The 19632-nt window shown below is 38.8% G+C and overlaps 1 long non-coding RNA gene across 1 annotated transcript in view; it reads right to left on the reverse strand.

Annotated features, from left to right (window-relative positions):
• Positions 1-250: 250 nt before the first annotated feature.
• Positions 251-19632, reverse strand: part of LOC115067275 — a 46539-nt gene continuing 27157 nt past the window's right edge. Inside the window, exons 2-3 of the long non-coding RNA XR_003846695.1 lie at positions 5902-5986; positions 251-290 (exon numbers count right to left, since the gene is read on the reverse strand). This is a non-coding gene — a long non-coding RNA (uncharacterized LOC115067275). The remainder of the gene's footprint in view (positions 291-5901; positions 5987-19632) is intronic.

A 19632-nucleotide genomic window follows, 5' to 3' on the forward strand; every position in this document is an offset into this window, starting at 1 on the left:
TACAAGGAACCTCGGGGATAAAGTAAAAGAAGGAGTTCAAAATAAAACCAATTTATTGTTACTCTTAAGATGGTTTGAGGTTCTGTTCCTTGGGGTCACATGGGCTTGGGAGGAGCTCCTGGCTCCTTTTCTTTTACCAGTTCCATCTATGTGAAGGTAAGTCAAAGGTCCTGCTTGACCATGGCTGGCTTCACTTGGAAGCATGGAGGAAATGTTTCCTCTGAGTTGACCCTCCTCTTTGTAGACTGGACACTGGTTCAAGTCCATCTGGTGGGGTCTCCATGGCCTCCCTGAATAAGAGGACAGGTGGGTCACCACAGTTACAGGACATTTTGAGAGATGCTCCAAAGTCCCCTGGAACTTAGTTGACCTTAGAGGGCAAGGAACAAAACACCGTCCTTTAAGTCCCTCTGACCAGATTAGTATAGACCTCAAAGTATGTCTGTTAAACATCCAAGAAGGTTAGTTCCACCAGTCTGGTCCTTTTAATTACCATGAGCTATGTAGATACAGCTTGGACAAAAACCAAACATTCTCAGATAAACCTTGACTGGGTATATATTTTGCTCCTTGAACTAGTTGACTAAACTATGACCTTAGAATTTCTAAGATTATGTGTATATTATTTTTGTCTCATCCTTTATATATCATAACAAATCTACACAGACCTTCATCACTTGCTTAGGTTTTCTCAATTTTTTTCTATTTTGGAAAATATCTCCATTCCCATGTTCATTTAACATCCTTCACAGTCTCATTTTCTTTTTTATGATTACAGGTCATAATAACATTAACAAACAAATTTTCAATTATTTCTCAGTGATGATTTTGTTTCTAAGCAGAAAGTGTTGCTCAGATGTAAGACTTCAAATCTTGGTTTTCAATACTATAGTGCCCACCTGTAGCTAAGGGAGACAACCAGCTATTTTTGTAAAATGACGGATAAATTTGTTTTCCTCCCCATCTAGAAGCCTTTGAGAGGGAACTGACACTGATTCTAGCCGCTCCAACAGCTATCAAAGTGCCTGAAAACAAATTCTGAGTCCATCACTCTCAAGTAAAGCCTTGGCACACGAAAGAAAAATGAGGAGGAGCCCAATAGAGGGATGCCTTTGGAAGCTCTCTTCAAGAAATTCCAATGGACTCTGATATGAACATTTGAAATTTTCCCTGTTCTGACTTTTTTTCTGGGTCCCTGTCTAGAACTTGTAATGCTAACTACTCTTGCCTTTACTTCTCCTTCACATCTCCTATCACCAGTCAAAAACTTTCTTTTATCCCTACAAATAAGAGTTATGCAATTTGGAAGTCTTTTAGATAGACCCACTGAAGGGGTACCCCAATTGCCTCGCCCTCTATCCCTATTCAGCATGGAAGAAGCTAGAGTGGTCTGCATCCCAATTCCCTATCAGCAATTTGGGTAACCTCTTCAGAGGATGGTGTGATGAGAATAGGAGGTAGGAATTGGCTAGGCAGTTAGTGTAAAAATACCCCAAAGATAAGTACCCGGTTTCTTGGATAAAAATCAAAATGTCCTTGGGCCTCTTAGCAACATAATCTCCTCCAAAAGCCAAAAATGTCAAAAGTATTTTAGAGCTCTTATCAAATCCTAAAAGATTTTAGGGTTACCTCTTCAGAGGAGGGGATGTTAGAGTAGCAAAAAAGAAGAAAGAGTGCATGAAGTTATCAGAAAAAAGTCATGGGGAGATATGGGAGGAGTTGGAGAGGAGGGAGTGGACATGGATTTGATCAAAACACCTTATATGCTTATATGCCTGTATGAAATTCTCAAGAAATTTTTTTTAAAAAGAAATTATGGGGGCTGGAGAGATGGCTCAGCGGTTAAGAGCACTGACTGCTCTTGCAGAGCATGTATGAAATTCTCAATAAATTATTTTAAAAAAGAAAAAAGAAAAGTCCCTCTTAAGTGGGAGTAAACAAAAAATGATGAATGTATAATGAAAGTATGGCACATTTATACAATGGGCTAATACTCAGCTGTTAAGAAAAACGACACTCAGAGGTAAATGGATGGAAAACAGGTAAATGGATGGAAAACTCACTGGAAACAATCAGTGAGTGAGGTAACCCAGACCTAGACACACAAACATCATATGTTCTCTCCCACAAGTAAATGCTAGCTTTGAATCTTTAGATATGTGTCTTTCAATTGAAATGCCATAGATGTCAGGAAACTAATAAGGAGTCATGTGGAAGGGTCATTAGAGGGGAGAAATAATTCGGTGATATGTAGGAAAGAGGAATAATGGAGTAGAAAAAGTTAAATGGGGTGTGAGCTGGAAGGGCAAAGCATAAGGGAGTAAGGAAAGGGGTAGCTAACACTAACAGTCATTTAAAGAGTCATATGGAAGTCTACTACTTTAGAGTCTTCTTACAATATACACATCTACAACATAAAATGAGTTTAAATGGAGTTATCCTATAATGGGGGAGGGACAACACCCCTACCAGATACTATAGACTAGCAAATAAAAAGCTCAACGCCAGGAGCGGGCTCCTTCTTTTAGAGTTGTTGACCAGAGGGACTCCAAGGACCCTCAAGCAATACTGGCTATTGCCATTGCTCTTGGTTACCCACAAGAACCTGATGGTAAGACTGTGTTGCTGAAGACACTACATAACTTGAGTTGTAAAACATAGAGAAATCAAACAAGTACTGACCTCACAGATTCATTCCTATTGGCTAGCTTTCATGATGTGAGAAGGTGTTATTCATGCTACCCAGCAGTGGACCCTGCAAGGTATGTTAATGACTGGCCTGACAAGCACAATGGTGGCATGAATGTTATGGAAGTAACCAACCACCTCCACTTTCTGATTGGATTTAAGGCCCACTTCAAAAATGGGGCCCATACGTGGCACTGTTATCGGGGCCAAGAGCCTGTGGCTAAACATGTCACAGGCCATAAGGGAGAACCTACTACTGTTATTCTGCTTAAATGGACATAGTATTAAGCCAGCTCCTAAAGACTCTCACCAGAGAAGTTTCTTCCTACAGCAGATGGTGATTAACACAGAGACCCACAACTGGTTACCATTTAAAGAATAAAAAACTGTAAAGTTCTCAGCCCTAAATCAGACACCTATATCACACTCTCTTCTCTCAAGGCTGAGGGATCATTCATTACAGAAAAGGAGGCAGGAAGATAGTAAGAGCCACAGGTGGTGGCTGGATGAATACAAGGAAACCATGTTTTCTTAACACAAGGCAGTTGCACATATAAGCCCAGAGCACTTGTGAGAGCATGCACAAGACCTGTGTAAATACAAGCCAAACAAAATCCCAGCATAAATGGGGAGGTGGACAAGAAGCTCCAGCCCTAGATGAGGATCTATTGGTGATTAATAGCTTCAGGGAGAGAGAGAGTCAGTTTTCTTTAAAGGTGTGATGCCTGGTAGGTCAATCAGGCTTCAAGGGATGGACCCGCACCAAGAGCATTAGACTCAATAGACCTTTAAAAAATATTATAGGATATGATGTTGGGCAGTAGTAAAGTATGGATGGAGATGGGGTGGGGTCTGAGTATCATGAAAGTACATTTTACAAGATTCTCAAAGAATCAATAAAAACATTTAAGAAAAAAAAATCATTCACCATGATTATATTGGCTTTATTTCAGAGATGCAGGGATTGGTCAATATACATAATTCAGTAAATGTTATAAATTACATAAATGGTCTCAAGTACAGAAATACTGTTTATCTGGATAGACACAGAAAAGGCTTTTGACAAAAATCCAACATCTTTTCATGTTAAAAGTCCTAAAGTAATTTGGAATAGAAGGACATAATAAATACTATTGTTTCACCATAATAAAGGCTATATATGACAAACTTAGGCTAACACATTAAATGAGAAAAATTTTAAATATTTTCCCTAAAACCAGGTAGAAGACAAAGGTGTCCACTATCTCATTCTTACTCAGTATAGCACTGGAAGTCTTAGCTAAATCAATAAGAGAAGAAAACAAAAGGGATAAGAACGGTAAATAAAGACGTCAAAGTATCTCTATTGCAGGTAATATGATTATATACATTAGAGACTCTAGAGATCCCATCATAAAACTCTTAGAAACTGACCAACACTTTCAGCCAGGGGCAAAATACAGATTTAGTCCACAAACCCAGTAGCTTTCCCGTATACCAATGACAAGCATATTGAGAAAGAAATCAGGGAAAACTTCCATTCACAGCAGCTCCCCAAACAAAACAAAACAAAGTCAAACAACAACAACCTTGGAATAACCCTAACCAAGGATATGAAAGGACCTCTATAATGAAAACTTTAAAACACTGAAGAAAGAAATTGAGAAAGAGCATAGAATATAAAAAGACCTCCTGTGTTCATGGATTGGTAAGATTAATATTATGAAAAATCACCATCAGAAGCAATGTGAAAATTCAGTGCCATCACAATCAAACTTCCAGTAGCATTCTTCACAGAAATAGAAAAACAAAGCAACTTAAAACTCACATGGAAGCACAAAAGATCCCCAGATAACCAGAGCAATCCTGAGCTATACCTGATTTCAAGTTATATTACAGAGCCACAGCAACAAAAACAGCATGGTACTGGTACAAAAACAGATGTGTAAATCAATGGAATAGAATAGAGGACCCAGGTACAATGCCACACAACTTGAAGTCGCCTGATGTTTTACAAAGTTGGCAAAAATAAACGTTGGAGAAAAGACAACCTTTAACAAACGGTACTGGGAAAACTTGATGTCTACAAGTAGAAGAATGAAAATAGATCCTCATCTTTCATTCTATACAAAACTCAACTCTGGATCAAAGACCTCAACATAAGACATGAAACTCTGGGACTGCAAGAGGAAAAAGTAGGAAAAACACTTCATAATAAAGGCAGAGCTAACAATTATCTGAATTGGACTATAACCACTTAGAAAATAAGGCCAATAATTACAAGTTGCGCATCATAAAATTAAAAAGCTTTTGTATAGCAAAGGAAACTATCAGTTGAGTGAAGAGTCAGCACACAGAATGGGAGGAAATCGTTGCCAACTATAAATCTGACAGGATTAGTGTCTAGATTACACAAGAAACTCAAGAAACTGAACACCAAAAAAAATAAGCAACCCAAACAGAAAAAAAAAAACCTGAGCTATAGAAATGAACAGAGTTCTCCGAAGAACTTCAAATCTCTTATAAATATTTTTTTTAAATGTTTAACATCATTAGCCATTCGGGAAATGTAAGCTACAACTACTCAGATTCCATCTCTAATTGGAATGACTGTCATCTAGAAAATAAATGGCAACAAATTTTGGTGAGGATGTAGAGAAAGGAAACCCTTCGCCACTGTTGGTGGGAATGTAAACTGGTGCAGTCACTCTGGAAATCAGCGTGGAAGTTTCTCAAAAAGCTAAAAATAGAACTACCATATACCACCCAGCTTTGGACATAAACCCAAAGGACCCCATCACTACTAGGCCCTAGAGAGGATCCTATTATTAACATTATTTTGTTAAATGGTCATGTTGTCAAACTGCCTTCTAAATATTTATGTTTATACCCATAGCTCTTGGCTGCCCTTGGTCAGAGAAGTTTCTTTGTGAAGTGAGAAGCAGTTAATACAGAGAGTCATAGCGATCCAAAATGCTGAGAATAAGTGACCATGAGTCCTAAGCCCAAAAATGGGACATCTATATCAACCTCCGAGGCTCAGGGAACATCAAAGAAGAGGGGGAAGGAAAAAATGTAAGAGCCAGATGACGGGGAGGCAGACTGTGAAATGCTGTCTTCTGTGTATGGCAGAGATACTGCACTCATGAACCCATAGCAATTGTGGTTACCTGCATAAGACCTGCACAAAATTAAGCTGGTCAAAGTTCCAGTCTGGATAGGAGAGGGACTTACCCTCAGATGAGGAGCTATTGGCAGCTGATCGTTGATGGGAGAGGAAGAGCCATTTTTCTCTGGAGGATATATATATATGAAGAGCCTGTCTCAAAAAGAAAGAAACAAAAAACTCAATGTTTTCTTTAGTTATATTTATTCTTCTTAGATTAAGGAAGTTTATTCTAATTCCAGTTAGCTACAAGTGTTTTTTATTATGAATAAATGTTAAATTTTTGTACATTTTTTCTGCCTCTAAGATGATCATTTATGTTTTCTCCTTTAACCTGTTCATGTGATAAATTTTTTAACTAGTGTTTTTCCAGTGTTGAATTCCAAGGAGAAACTTCATTTGTTTATAATATATTACTTTTCTACCAATTTCTGAGTATGTTTTAGAAATATTTTATTCCTAGTATAGAATTTGAAGCTAATTTCTTATTTTGTTCTAGCATAGTAAACATTTTAACTTCAATGTTTAACTTCATAGTTTGTCTGATGTGTGTAGATATATGTGATGGTTTGATGAGAATGTAAGAATGTCCCCCATAGGCTCCAAGTATTTGGACATTTTTGTCCCTAGTTGGTGGCGCTGTTTTAGGATGTCTTAGAAGGTGTGGCCATGCTGGAGGAAACACGTTACTGGGGACGGGCTTCTAGAGAGTTCTTAAGTTTTGCCAGCTCTCCAGCTGTTCTCTGCTTCCTGTGCCTGCTTGAAGATGTGATCCTCTACTCCTACTCCAGTCCTCTCCTGACATCATGGCTCCCTCCCATGACCAACTCTAATTCTCATGGAACCATAAGCTCAAATAAACTCTTCCTTTGATAAGTTCCCTTGGTCATGGTGTTTTATCACAGTAACAAAAAAGTAACTAAGACAAGAGGTAGTACTCATGTTCCTGAAGTTTATCATTTACTTATGGTGCCTTTCCACTTATATGTTTTATTTTGTTTACTTTTACTTTGAGACATTCAGTTTAACTGGAGTTTCATTTATCAGAACTCTACTGTAGAGTCTGAGACTACAGGTGGGTGCTCTCAAATTTGCATTTGTTTTTAATAATCATGTGGGTATACTAGAGACAAGGGAGTCCTTAAATTCTTAAGCTTGAGGATTTTGGCAACACAGTTTCTAAAACCTTGGTTTGGTTTGGTTTTGTTTTGTTTTTCTTTAATTTCTTCTACCTTATACTAAAGACCAAGGTTACTTTATTTTTAGATGCCCTTGGACAGGAAAGGGTAAGTTTATTTCTAGAGCAAGCTTACACTGAATATTTAGAATTCTGATGCCTCGAACATTTTTTAAATTGGAGAGAAATGCCTATTAAATTATAAGCTGTGGCAATCCCTGACTTTTTCTTACTGTGAGTTCATGGTAAGTAAACTCAATTCACATAATTTACTTAATGTGTTCAGTGCTAATTTGTCAGGCGATGCCTTTGGACTACATACTTCTTTCAGTCCCTGGTCAGAGATTACTCACTCAATGAGATTTTGAAGATTTTTTTTAACATATGAGTTTTTTATTGTTGCTGGATTTCCTTCTTTTTTTTCTTCTTTTGCTTGTTGAGGTAGGGTCTTTGTATTCGAGGTTGGCCTGGAACTCGTTATGTAGTCTAGGATTGCCTCTAACTCAGGGTGCTTCTCCTGGCTCAGTCTCCTGAGCACTGAGATTACAGACAGGAGCCATTACACTTAGCTTACTGTTGTTTTCTTTTTAAAAAGACAAACTAAATTCCTAGTGTTCCATAGTATGTAAAATTATCATATTCAATACCTAGTGTTTCTACTGTGGCATCCTTCTTATCTTAACTTCATTGTTATTTCATACAAACATTATTATTCATTATTTCAGTGCAGATATCCTTGGGAGTAACAACACATGAGAACCTAAGTTTATTGGTTTGGAATCATTTTTCTGATATTTTCCTCAGTGACAGCTCTGAGACAATTCACCTGACTAGGGATCTCAAACATGAGAGGATATGTGTTTTTAATAATAAAAGGTGTTTTAAAAGAGAAGTAATAATTAGATATTATTGGAGAAAAATAGACCAGGAGGATCTGTTAGCTCTGGGCTAACAGTTGTTGGGAGACTGGGATTAAATATATGCTTGAAACTCCAAAAGACATGAAAGTACTAAATTTCTATGACATCACAATTTTGCCTAAGTTGAAGTAACATACAGTGTAACTTATAAAATTAAAAGCATGCTCAGATCAAATTCATCCTAATTCAGGGGTTGTGGCTGAATTAGAATACATATATAATTTGTAATGTCTACAGAGATAGTCTTACTTTTTTCAAATCTTTATTCTTTTCTCTCTCCTTCTTTCCTTATTGCATTATAACATAATAGCTATAATATATATGATATAATAATATAATAGCTAGTATCTCTATTGTTGAGTAGAAAACATGAGAGGCCTCCACTCCTTGCTTCTGATCTGACGAGAATGTATGATTCTTGAGTGTGATGTTAGCTGTATGTTTCTATAACTATCTTATAAGAAAGTAAGGACACTCATTCCTATTCCCTAACTCGTGACGTTTTTAACAAAAGGGTGATGAATTGTAACAAAATCTTTTTCTGCATTTATGAAAACGATCTACTGGGGTTCTGTACTTAGAGTGAATGATTTGTGTTCAATTAATCTTATACCCTTGGGATACCCTTCTTGGTCATGGATTTTCTTTCTCGACAATCCAGATTGATGTGGGAAGTGGAGGACCCTCTGCACAGTCTTCCAGGAGCTGGAGCTCATTGCAGCTCTGTTATCTTTAGTGCATGATTTCTAAGACTACCATGAGCACCCCTGTGCACATGAATGTATCACTTACCTATTCTTGCGTAATAAGCTTAGCAGCCTAGTGAAGTAATTAGCATTTAGTATTTCATAGTTTTTATGGGTGAGTAGCTTGGAAGTGACTTAGCACCACAGTTCTGGCTCAGGGTCCTTCAGGAGGTTGCAGTCAGATGTCTAGTGTGTCTGCAGTGAGGGGACAGAGGCACAGTTCCATGCAGTCCCTTTCAGCAGCCTGAGGAGGTCTTAGGGACCTTGACTCAGGCCAAATGGGATTTGCGGCTTCAATGCAGAAAAGAATTTCAGGTCTAGCTAGTTTGAAGCAGAGGTGGATATTGTAATGAAGGCTCTAGCATGAGGGTTAAGAAGAGAGACACTCAGAGAGCAAGACACCTAAATATGGATATGGGCTCAGAAGAGAGCAGCAGAGTAAGACATACCCAGGGATAGGCACAGGTGCCTTAAGGGAGGCTGCAGTTCATCGTATCGTACTAGCCATAGACACCATTTCTCTCTCTCTCTCTCTCTCTCTCTCTCTCTCTCTCTCTCTCGATAAGTGAGCTTGTAGGATGACTCCAGAGATATCTTAAATGGTATTATAATCTGGTTAAAGTAAAACCAGGAGCTGCTGGGGCTGAACAAGGGTTTTAGTACGTCTTCTCTTCCTCTTCCTGTAACTGGAGTTTCTGGTGGAATTCCTAAAACAAACAAATGGACTAACTAACAAAACAACCTACAAGTTTATAGCCGGAAAAGGAGAAAGGCCTTAAGCAGCTAGTCTTTAACTGTGCTGGAATTTTCTTTCCCTGCTGGTGAGAAGCTTCATCTGGAATCCCTGCCTTTTCCCTGGCTTTCTATCTTGCCTTATAAGTACAAGCTTATAAAGGCTTGACTGTGGCCTAGTGTCTGCTTCCAATGACTCATTAGTCCTGGTCGTGAGCAAATAGCCTCTGGCTTTGCCACACAGACTGCTCTAGGAAGCAGCCTGAATGTCTTCCTGACATGAAGGCTGATTTTCCTCACAAAAAGTTATCTAAAAAACAAGAAAAATCATCAATATATTTTATCTTGCGTGAAAATTACATTCCATTATTTCTGCAAAACCCCTCTTACTTACATAGGTCAGCTAGCTATACCCAGTGGAGGAGAGGATTACACACAGGTGGCCAGAGTAGCTGGAAGGGAAAGTTTGGATAGACTAAGCTTACTATTAATTGCACTAAAATAAACGTATATGACCACACCTAACAGCTGAGACTGAAGGCTGCATACTGTAACTGTCTGGCATTGTCTTTTATTACAACGGAAGAGGATGAGAGAGCAGTATTGCATTGAACATCTGCCAGTTTCTGCTACAGTTGGGAAAACGAATCAGAAAGAAACATCTTCAAGAGATGAATAAGTGAAATAAAAATAATGAAAGTTGATATTGGTGAACAAATTTACAACTGTGTTCAAACCTACATAATATTTAACTTTTTTTCTGAGTTCATAAAATTACTTTTGTGTATAGCATCTCATAGGCAAAAGCTCTAAATTTTAAAATTTGTTTGAAAAAAATTAACCTTAGCTTCAATAAATGTTTTCAGTCCAAGGAATTGACTCTAAAAATGGTGCAAAAACACTACTATCCATTAATGAGATCCAAGACACACAACTGGGAAAACATAATTGGTCTACATGCTCACTACCTAGAAAGCCAGTAGTTAAGGAATAAAATATACTTCTTCTTAGAGAATACCTCAGGGGAATGCTTCCTACTCACTGATAAGTTAGAGACCTGAAAATTCTCATTGCATTGCCCATAAAACAGCAAAACTTTAGATGGGAGATTAAGTGTTCCCTGAAAGGTGGTTTTCATTAGTTCTGTTTAAGGAGGAAGAGATAATCTCTTATTTGTAATATGAACCTCAAGTGTAGGTTATTTTTCTTCCTAATGTGACCCAAACATTCTGTTTTGGCTTTAATTATATTCTGCAGCAGTGAACTTCAATTGAAAACACTACTTTGTCGTGAACAGGTCTTTCATTAAATATAATATATTAATTCTTTTTATAGTAGTTTTGATCACTTGGACAGTATTGGTTGGATTGATTGGATATAACTGACAGTACCATTTCTGTATTCTCTGAATTGATTCATGCTGCAATAATTTAAGAGACTTAGCCCTGGGGTTGAGAGATGACTCAGCAGTTAAGAGCATTAACTCTTCTTACAGAAGACCCAGGTTCAGTTCCCAGCACCTACATGGTGGCTCACAGCTGTTTATAACTCCAGTTCCAAGGTGTCTAACACCCTCTTCTAGCCTCTGGGGTCACCAGGAAGGCACACAGTACACACACACACACACACACACACACATACAAACACACACCCACGCAGGTAAACACTCATACACATAAAATATAAATAAATAAGTCTTTACAAAAGAAAGAGAGAGGGGCTGGAGAGATGGCTCAGCAGTTAAGAACACTGGTTGTTCTTGCAGAAGATCCGGGTTTGAATCCCAGCACCCACATGGCAGCTAACAACTGTCCATAACTCCAGTCCCAGGGGATCCGACAGCCTCTTCTGACCTCCCCGGGTATTATATGACACAGGTGCACTTACCTACATGCAGGAAATACACACATATACATAAAATAAAAATAATAAATAAATAAATTTTTTAAGTTTAAAAAAGAGAGAGGAGAGAGAAAAAGACACACACACAGATAGAGAGATCTAGCTCTACATCAGGATCTATCTGTCCTTTACAATGTAGACAAATATAAAGCAGATGGCAATATTCTTGTCACTAATTACATCACTCTTTGATATCATAAGTTAAGGAAAATATTTATTTAGTGTTTTATAGATTTTAATAATTTCAACCACAAACCAACAATCAGCTGCGGTGGGAGCAGAAGAAAGCACGCAACCAATAAGATCAGAAATCTCCACACTGTCATACTGTCATTTTTTAGCTGGGAAATCTTGGGCAAGTCATTATCTTTTTAATTCTAGTTTCCTCATATAAAACAGGAATACTTATAATCTCCATCTAAAATTTTTGTATGGATTTGAGAAGGGAAAAATGTGAAAACTCTGAGTAAACATTTCTACGGTACACAAACATTTCATTTGTTGGTCCTTTAATCTTCTTAACGTAACAATAGAATTTCACAGATGGGAAAATTCAGATAGAGACATCAAGTAACTTGCCTAAGATCATGGATCCAAACATTCTTTTGTCTTACCGCACTGATCATTACATAAGCACTATACAGCAAAGGCTCGTGCTGGGGGCATGTGTAAATTGCAGCAGAGTATGTATGGGACTAATTAATGCACGTGTAGTGGAATTTGGGGGTAGTATTATATTGGCTTTTTGGTGCCTCATTCAGCACCTAGCACAACAAATTGGTTATATGTGTACATATAATATATACCATATAGCTAACCAGATAGAAGAAAGCCTACTGGCTCCTAAAGGTGGCATATTTCTCATTGTCTGCTTCAGACTTGGCCAAAGAAGAAAATGAAAGAGGAAGGACTTTTGGAGGTAGGACCAGGAACCACAGAGGACAATCAGCCAGCAGAGCTTCCTAAAACCAGAGCTTAATCAGGTTACATCCTCTGCTATGGGTAGAGGGTCCTCAAAATGTCTCTGCAGCAGGATTTCAGAATTCCTACAAATCTGTATTTGACATGTCTTCTCATCTTCTCCAAGGAAAGATCTACCATAATTATCCTCTTCCTGTGCCAGTATTATATACCAGGTGAGTGGAGGCAGGTATTTTTATTTTTGCAGGTATGAGCAGACCCTGCCGAGTACATCATGCTCAGAAACTACCCTACCTTACCCAAGGTCACAGACGATAATCTTGATACTGTGCTTGCATGAGTTTTGAGGGCTTTCCCCCTTACAGAGTGAGTGAGCATATTTCATGTCTGGAAAAAGAAAGAACCAAACATTTGGGTTATTCTAAAATTCCAGGTCTTCTTCTAGGGATGTGATAGAATTTTCTTCCCTGCCTTTCAAGTTAGACATGGATAATTTAGCCAATGAAATGTGAATCTAAATGATAGGTATGAGCTCCAGACAAAAATTCCTCAACCGCCTGTGCATTGTTCATGTTTCTCTTCTCTCTTACTGTGGCAATCACAGAAATATACAGGAAGAGGGAGGCCCTGGGTCCCTGAGTTGCTAAAATGAACAGACACCATCTTGCTCACTTGAGCTCTACAAGCAGAGTGAGCAAGAAATAAATATTTGTTGTGATCAAGTCTCTGAGATAAGGGATTGTTTGTTACTACAATAAAAAGCAGCCTGTCCTTACTGATAGAAGCACAAATTTTATTAAACTATTGAGACCACTTCCTTCTTAAATGAGTTTTACAAGTAAGATTAATATCAACTAATCTGAGATAAGATGTTTGCTTATTTGTTTAAAACTAACCTAATAGATTCTATTTTCCAATACTAAGTGGAATTACTTGCCAAAATGGCACATGTTCCCACCCATGGCTCAGGTACCACTGTGGAAGAGGGGGGAGGAAAGATTGTAAAAGTCAGGGGTGGTGTATGAACATAAGGAAGCAGAGTCTTCCAGGCCTCTGGGGAACTTGCTCATACGAACTTATAGCAGTGGTGACAGCATGCACAAGACCCATGTAAATTCAATCAGACAAAAACCCAGCATACATGTGGGGAAATGGGCAGCAGGCCCCAACCTTAGCCAAGGAACTATTGGCAGGTAATTACTGCTGGGTGAGGGAGAGTTGATCTTCATTAAGGGAGTGACTCTAGACAGGCTGACTAGACTCCAGTGGATGAATTTATACCTGGATACACAAATTTGACTCAGTAGGCCTTAACATATATGACAGAATGCATGCAATCTAGTGGTGGAGCTGTGGGAGTTGCAGATAGGGGAGGGAGGCTAAATATGATTAAGATGTATTGTATAAAATGTACAAGGATTCAATTAAAATATACATTGAGGAAAACATGCACATGTTAATTAAGTATGACTAAAACTTTGTGAAAGCAAAACTTACCTCATATATTCTAAAATATAATACTAAAAAAGTATTTTGATTAATAAAACGATGTAGAAAAGTAACCCTAAAATGATATATCCAGAGATTAGTCAGCAATTATTTTCATTTTCTTCCATCATAGCTATTTTTCTGTACCAACAATTTGCTGGTACAAATTATTTATAAAATAGAACTTTATATAATAGGTAGCTCCAGCTGGCTTCCAATGGTGCCTGCAGGCATGAACCACAGATGGTCAGAGCTCCAGGGAATTCTATAATGTAAGTGATAACCTAAAATTCCCGAACCTTTCTTGCCAGAGAACTCCTGTATTTCCTGAGCATTACTATATTTTGTTGAGATGAAATTCATATAACATAAAATTAACCATTAAAAATTGCACAATTCAGGACAGTGAGAACATCCACAATGTTTTATAACCACCTTCTCTATTTTGTCCCAGGGTATGTTCATCACCCCTCAGAACATGAGAAAAACTTTTCTATAAAGTTAACAATAATAAGGTCAGTAACAGTGTTTTCAGGACCAGCCATGGGTCACCTATGAGTGTGAAAATGATGCTTTGTAACTGATTCTGAGCAGGTAAACTAAGAGTCTGCACTCCAGAGAGGCAGAGTTACATCTCTACACAGTTGTTATATCCTCTGAGGAAGTTGCCTGGGCTCATCTTGGAAGACCAAAATGTTTGAATGAAAATGTCCCCCATAAGCTCCAAGTATTTGGACACTTTGCCCCAAGTTGATGGCACTGTTTGTGGGGGTTAGGAGGTGTGGCCTTGCTGTGAGGGGCTTTGAGAGTTCATAACAGGGCTCCCACTTCCAGTCTTACTCTCTGCTTCCTGTGCCTGCTTGACGATGTGAGCTCTGGCTGCCTCCTGCCATGCCTCCCCTGCCATGATAGACTCTTATCCCTCTGGAACTGTAAGCCAAACAAATTCTTCCTTCTATAAATTGGTTTGGTTATGGTGTTTTATCACAGCAATAGAAAAGTAACTAAGAAGCCAGCTAATTCGCAAGCACTAGGTCCCTGTGGAGACCCTGTCTCAGAAAACAACAAAACAAAATAAAGCAGCAAGAAGACAAAACAAATGGTGGATAGCTCCTGAGGAATGGTGCTCAAGGCTGATTTCTGGCCCACATGCGCACAAACACTGCCTCCCCCAACATATACCCACACATAAAAAACATGTACATACACCCACACAAACATCCATAATAAAATATTAGTTAGTTATAAATATGTAATTTATAATTTAAATAAAAATCAATTATAATAAAGACTATAAATGGTTAGTTCAGTAATCAGTAGCAGTGCATAATAGGAAAACTTAGCCTAGTCTAGAAGGGCAATGAAGGCTTTCCATTGGGAAAGTTTCAGCTGAGACCTGAAGGAAAGGGGTTGGGAGGGCAGGAGGGGAGGCAACAGGCACCGCATTTACGGATACATTGAGGAGGGAGGAGCTTGAGGACCAGTAGGCACAGGGATAAGGACTAGAGAAAAACACCCACATGGCAGCATATGAAGGAGCTGGCCACTTCACTCACTTCCCAGCTAGGAGTGCCACTTGCTGATTCACAGACTGGGAATAAAATGAAATGAGGCCTTAAGGGATTTCGTAAATGGGTTAGGGAGGTGTCTGACTTTCCTTCCAGCTAAATGCACAAGGCCATTAGTATAGCCACATCACCTGCCTCAGACTTCTACACATCATTGTTCCAATGTATGGATTTAACAGCTTCCAGAAACTACAGAATTATTCTGGAAGCTACACTGAGTCTCATAGCAGAAACCAAAATGAAGGTATAGTGTTGACAGAACTTGTCTGCTATCAGGTTAACGATTTTGGCTTGGCTCAGGTCTGACGTGTTTGCACAACTGCATAGGAAACCCCTCATATCAAGCCCTCTGGTGCAGGAACAGTGCTACCATGTTTGTATTTCCCCTGGCAGATAACCTCCACTGGGAATGAGCAGGGAGAAGAGTCATAAATCTCTCGGTTACACCAGGGCCTGGTTTTCCATCAGCAGTTTGAGTAGAACTACTATAGGAAGGACTAGCACCTCCGGGCATCCTTAGCTCCGAGAGGCTTCAAAGAATATCTAGTTTGCTTAGAGCAGCATCCTGGTATTTGTTTCAGTGCGTAGTGCATGGTAGAAATTCAGAATTATTGTTATAATAAATGGGGTTGGGAGACAGAGCACAGAAGCGGGCAACTCTGCCAAAGCAGTTTTCAGCTCATCAAAGGACAACAGACTATTACTGTTTGAATATTACTGGAACATTACTGTTTGAATACTAAATGACTACCACAGACTCATATGGTTGAATGTTTGGTTCCCAGTTGTTGCTGCTATTTTGGAAATTTTAGGAGGTAGGGCCTAGACAGGGGAAGTAAGTGACTGAGAATATAAATTTGAAGGTTACATCTGTTCTCTGGTCCCTTCTGTGCACTCTTCTTGTCCATCATGGAGTAAAGAATTGCCTCCACCACACCATTTCACAGCCACCAGGCTCTACCCAAGTCCCTGTGGCCATGTAATTATGGACTGAACCCTCTGAAAACCAGCCAAAACAAATCACTCCACTTTTTAAGTAATTCTGTTAAGTATTTTGTACAAAGAACCAGCCTGATTTCCCTAAGTAGGCCAAAAGCGATAGCAAATACCCAGTGCCATTTCTCCTAGACAGTGCTGCTGCTTGTGTATTTGTTGGGTTGGTAATTACCCACACACACCATTAACTGCTGGGCAGTGTCCCTGTCTCTTCCCTTCATCACCCTTCTCTTCGGCACCAGGCGCATTAGCTCCCTCTTCCTCCTGCCCCCTGCTTCTTTTGTCTGGCTGCTTAGCATGCACTCCTTCCTAGTCACCACCTTCCCATCTTTGTTGTGGAGAACTGAGCTCACTCATGATAGAAGAGTAGGGTATGTTTTGGTCAGTATTTTAGATGGAAGCTAAATTGGCATTCATAAATTAAGAATCCATAAATATTACACATATCTGATTTTCTACTTTGGTATTTATCAAGTTTTCAATATGAAGTTCTTGCATAGGATTTTTTTCTAGAATGCTGTATTTTAGGAACTGTTTATCACGTTCATCTATTCTTATTCTATTTTACATTTCGTCGTTATTCAGCTGAAAGCTAAGCGTCCTCCAGATAAATGCACTTTTCAGCCTAACTAAGGCAAAAGAACAGCTAAGGCTTTCTTAGATTTATTTTCTTTTAATTTGATTCTTACAAGATTAAATTAGAAAAACTTGACTTCTTTTGAAAAAGTGCACTTGTGTCATGCAGTGCCCTCGTTGGACAAAAGAGGGTGTCAGAGCCCCCAAAACTGGAATTATAGATTGTTGTTAGGTGGCATGTGGGTGCTGGGATTCAAACCTGGGCCCTCTGTAATAGCAGTCAGTGCTCTTAATTGCTGAGTCATCTCTCCAGTCCCTAAAACTTGGCTTCCTTAGCTCTGAGATTCTTTATATAATTATGTAGCAAGAAAAAGACATTAAAAATAATATTCAGACTTATAATGAAAGCAATATATAGATTTTTATTAGGAGAATAAAATATTTACACATCTGGAGGCACACTTTCCTATTTTGAAAATAAAGTCACTGAGCTGGCTTTAGCTAACTGCTTTCAAAAGAGGTTTGTTGTCCATAGATAAACTTATTCAGAACTTCTGTGCTCCCTATTCCATTTCATTTTTCCCTATATGATATTCAAATAAGGAAAAAAACTATTTGGATTAAACAAAAGAGTCCATGGAATATCTTTAGAATGGCTCCGTGCAGGTTTGGAGGGAGCACCCAAGGAACCTTTTAACTTACATGCTTATGAGTGTGGAGCCCAGGATTTGCTCATGATACTGCCAGTGCTATATGTACGTGACCACAGCCTGGTTAAATTCTGGGATAGACCAAGTGTGGTAGTACATGCCTTTAATCCCAGTGCTCAGAAGGCAGAGACAGGCAGATCTCTGTAAGCTCAAAGCTAGCCTGGACGACATAGTGAGTTTCAGACCAGCCAGGGCTACACAGTGGTACCCTGTCTAAAAAAAATTCTGGGGGCTAAAGACATGGTTCAGTGGACAAGAGCACTAGCTGCTCTTGCAGAGGACTTGGGTGTGGATCTAGCACCCACAAAGCAGCTAACCACCATTGGATACTTCTGTTTCAGGGTATCTAACACCCTCTTTTGGCCTCCATGGGCACTGCATGCATGGGTGCACTTACATGCAGATAAAACACATAAAATAGAAGTATAAATCAATCAATACATAAAGAATGTTAAATTCTGATATCTATCCTTACCCCATGAAAATGGTGACCTTTAAGTATCAATTCCTCACTTTGTTTCCAATGTGATGAGAAGAAAGTCTGTCACTAACTGGTCACTGGTGACATCAAAACCACTAAAATATGCTTCATCGATGTGATGGTCAATCTTGATAATCAACTTGATGCGCTTTAGAATCACCATGGACTCAAATCTCTAGGCAGGTCTGCGATAGATTATCTGGATTAGGGTGACAGGGGTGGGAAAACCCACCCAACGCAGATATTACCATTCCATGGGTTGGGGTCTTGAACTGAGTAACAGGGAGAAAGCAAGCTAAGCTAGCATTCACTGCTCTCTGCTTCCTGACTGTGGACAAAATATGACCAGCTACCTTCCCTGCCATGGTGGACTGCACCATTGAAGTTAAGCCAAAACAAACCGTTCCTTAAATTACTTTTGCCAAGTATTTTGTAATAGTAGCAGGACAAGTAACTAACAAAATCAAGTAATGCAGACATGACATACTTGATCAGTGGAAACAGATTGCAAAAAAAAAAATCTAAAATGAGTGTAATGACGTAAGTTACAAAGTGAAAAGATGATTCATACTCTTGAGAGGCATAAAATTGTATCTATGTGAGCATGAGAAGTACTGTGAACTTTGTTACAGATATATTCCCAGTGCTTTCGACAATTCCGGAACAAGTTCAGTAAGTATATGTTAAGTGAGTAAGCAATCAAAGCAATATAGATAAGGGAAAGAAATCATTTCTAGCACCCCTGCACCCTCTGACCCGTGGCTATTCTAGCCCTTCCCTATGATTACATCTCTGGCTTTTTAAATCACACGAACCAGCATATACTAGGCTCCTAAGGAAAATAACACGGAACATGTAAATTTAAATTGAGGAAAGACACTATGGGATCCATTATCTTACAGAATCATGTAGTGAGAAACAGGAGCAATCTAAACAAAAGAATGCCTGACCCTGTGGCAAGAGTGCCTTTAGAAGAGATGAGTGTTCAAAAGGAATGACACCTTCTGTGTAATTTTGCCCAGGGTCAACTAGATCTCTACACCACAAGCGTGTTTAAAGCAAACATAATAGAAAAATAAAAGTTTCTCTATCCAGACCAGTTGTTAAAAGTATTGAATATTTGGGGGCTGGAGAAATGGCTCAGCAATTAAGAGCAAAGCTTCTCTTCCAGAAGACCTGGGTTCAAATTCTCCCCAGCACCCACATAGTGGCCAACAACTGTCCATAGCTCCAGTTCCAGGGAATCTGACACCTTCTTCTGTCCTTTGCAGGCATTGTACAACATGTGTGCACTTACATACATGCAGGCATAACACTCATACACATAAATAAAAATAAGTAAATCAAAATAATTTATTTAAAAAGTATTGTTTTTAAAATATGAATTTATTGGGGAAGATTTGTTTTTATCTTATGCCAAATAGTTTTGACTTAAAAATTTTGACATTATTAATTAAAGTACTGAAACTATGAAGAAGAAATGTGACATTGTCGCTGACTATTTCAGAACATTCTGCCTTAAAAGATGAATTTATAACAAGTAATGGGGGCTGGAGAGATGGCTCAGCAGTTAAGAGCACTG

Source organism: Nannospalax galili, unplaced genomic scaffold, assembly GCF_000622305.1.
Source record: "Nannospalax galili isolate Female #2095 unplaced genomic scaffold, S.galili_v1.0 scaffold805, whole genome shotgun sequence".
NCBI lineage: Eukaryota > Metazoa > Chordata > Mammalia > Rodentia > Spalacidae > Nannospalax > Nannospalax galili.